Genomic DNA, 3,134 nt, shown 5'->3' with positions numbered 1-3,134 from the left:
TGAAATGCTATGAAATTGAATGTGGTGGTCTACAATTGGTTGAGGTAGAATATTGAATTGGGGGACCAGCCCTCCCGTGTGAACATGGGACCCAACGGTCCCACTTAGTATAGTATCTATATTGCTAAAACTCTGATCTTGACCGCTTTTGGCCCACTGTGCTGCGATTTCCGACAGAACGCCGCAACCTATGGCCGTCATTTTTGGGTACGTTGCTCAGAACCCCCCTCCGCCTTATGGGTGCGGAGGACTTTTCCAATCGATGACAAATCAGAGAGACATTCATGTTTTTTTTTTATCCCCATTCTCTCTGCTGCCCCTGCTAGAGGGAGGGGGAGGGACTATAAAACCAGGAAGTGGTGTGCCTCACTCAGTCTCTGCAAGGTGGATGTAGCCAAAGGTCACGTCTCTAAGAGCTCTGAATAACACTGAACAAATGTCTACACAACTGTGAGTCCCCTTAATGTGGTTTGAAAATGAAAATATGGTTTGTTTGAAGTAAAAAGGCAATGCCTGCAAATGGTTGTTTGGGTGCTTTGGCTTGAAGTTGAAAGGCACTACTTACAGCAAATGGTGGCTTGGGTGCTTTGGCTTGAAGTTGAAAGGCACTACTTACTGCAAATGGTGGCATGGGTGCTTTGGCTTGAAGTTGAAAGGCACCACTTACTGCAAATGGTGGCTTGGGTGCTTTGGCTTGAAGTTGAAAGGCACTATTACTGCAAATGTTGGCTTGAGTGCTTCGGCTTTAAGTTGAAAGGCACTGCTTACTGCAAATGGTGGCTTGGGTGCTTTGGCTTGAAGTTGAAAGGCACTACTTACTGCAAATGGTGGCTTGGGAGCTTTGGCTTGAAGTTGAAAGGCACTACTTACTGCAAATGGTGGCTTGGGTGCTTTGGTTTGAAATTGAAAAGCACTACTTACTGCAAATGGTGGCTTGGGTGCTTTGGCTTGAAGTTGAAAGGCACTCCTTACTGCAAATGGTAGCATGAAGTTGAAAGGCACTACTTACTGCAAATGGTGGCTTGGGTGCTTTGGCTTGAAGTTGATAGGCACTACTTACTGCAAATGGTGGCTTGGGTGCTTTGGCTTGAAGTTAAAAGGCACTACTTACTGCAAATGGTGGCCTGGGTCCTTTGGCTTGAAGTTAAAAGGCATTACTTACTGCAAATGTTGACGTGGGTGCATTGGCTTGAAAGTGAAAGTCACTACTTACTGCAAATGGTGGCATGAAATTGAAAGGCATTACTTACTGCAAATGGTGGCGTGGGTGCTTTGGCTTGAAGTTGAAAGGCACTACTTACTGCAAATGGTGGCTTGGGTGCTTTGGCTTGAAGTTAAAAGGCATTACTTACTGCAAATGGTGGCGTGGGTGCTTTGGCTTGATGTTGAAAGGCACTACTTACTGCAAATGGTGGCTTGGGAGCTCCGCTCTTACTCCCCCTCCCCAAATTCGTAATGAGGACAGAGTCCCCCTTGTCCTCACCTTCCTCCCCATCAACTGTCACATACAACATATAATCCCCCAACATTTTCGCCACCTCCAACAGGATCCCACTACTGGCCACATCTTCCCATCTCCACCCCTTTCTGCTTTCCACATCGACCGTTCCCTTCGAAACTCCCTGGTCAACTCATCCCTTCCCATCCAAACCACCCCCTCCCCTGATACGTTCCCCTGCAGCCGCAGGAGATGGAACACCTGCCCTTTTACCTCCCTCCTCGACTACATCCAAGGACCCAAACAATCTTTCCAGGTGAGGCAGAGGTTCATTTGCACCTCCTCCAACCACATCTACTGTGTCCGCTGTACCAGGTATCAACTCCTCTACATCGACGAGACTAAATGCAGGCTCAGCTATCGCTTCGTTGAACACCTCCGCTCAGTCCGTCTTAACCTGATCTCCCACTGGCCCAGCACTGCAACTTCCCTCCCCAATCCCAATCTGACCTTTCTGTCCTGGGCCTCCTCCATTGTCAGAGTGAAGCACAGTGCAAATTGGAGGAACAGTACCTCATATTTCGATTGAGTAGTTTACACCCCAGCGGTATGAACAATGACTTTTGCAACTTCAGATAGCCCTTGCTTTCTCTCTCCATCCCCTCCCCTTCCCGGATCTCCCACTAATCTTCCTGTCTCCGCCTACATCTATTTTGTCCCGCCCCCTCCCCTGACATCAGTCTGAAGAAGGGTCTCCACTCAAAATGTCGGCCATTCCTCTCCAGAGATGCTGCCTCACCCGCTGTGTTACTCCAGCATTTTCTGTCTACTAGGTGTTATTTTCTGTACAAGTAAATAGATGCAGTATATCACAATACCATTCATTTGTACTGCAACACTGCATTCTTTGCAACCTCAGTGCTGTTTGTAAATTCTAACATCTAACCTTCAATGAGTATGCTGTTCCTCCTCCCAAAATCTTGAGTCAAGAGTGAAGTGTTTTATTGTCATATGTCCTGACAGTACACAATTGATGGATGTAGTAAACAAACAAAAAAAAATTCAATAAATAAAAACCCAATACAGTACAAATAGGCTGACACCATTCAATCAGGACTCCCTCCTATACTCTGACACAGCATTATAGTAATTCGTCCCACAATGGTGGTATCATCAGAGAAGTTAAAGATGTAGTTGGAACTTGTGCCCGGCTACATTGTCATGGGTGTAGAATGAGTGGAGCAGTAAGCTGAGCACACAGCCTTGAGGTGCTCTGTGCCGATGTTTATGGAGGAGGAGGTGTTATTGCCAATTCATACCAATTGAGTTTTTTGATGAGGAAGTCGAGGATCCAGTTGCAAAGCGATGCATAGAGACCCAGTTCTCTGAGGTTGGTGATATGTTTGGATGGGACGATGGTGTCAAACTCTAATTTGTAGTCTATGAACAACAGCCAAACGTATGTGTTTTTATTGTCTGAGTGGTCGTGCAGAGTGAAGAGCTAGTGAGATTGTGGTGTTTGGCAAATTGTAGTGGGTCCAGGTTCTTGCTGAGATAGGAGTTGAAATGTGCCAGAACTCTGAAAGTATTTTTATCACCATGGATGTTAGTGCCACCGGACCGTAGTCATTGAGACATGGCATCTTGCTCTACTTGGGCTCCAGTATTATGTATTATTAAACCAGGTAGGAACCTC

This window comes from Leucoraja erinacea, chromosome 19, assembly GCF_028641065.1.
Source record: "Leucoraja erinacea ecotype New England chromosome 19, Leri_hhj_1, whole genome shotgun sequence".
Lineage (NCBI taxonomy): Eukaryota > Metazoa > Chordata > Chondrichthyes > Rajiformes > Rajidae > Leucoraja > Leucoraja erinaceus.
Note: the sequence above shows the minus strand (reverse complement) of the source record.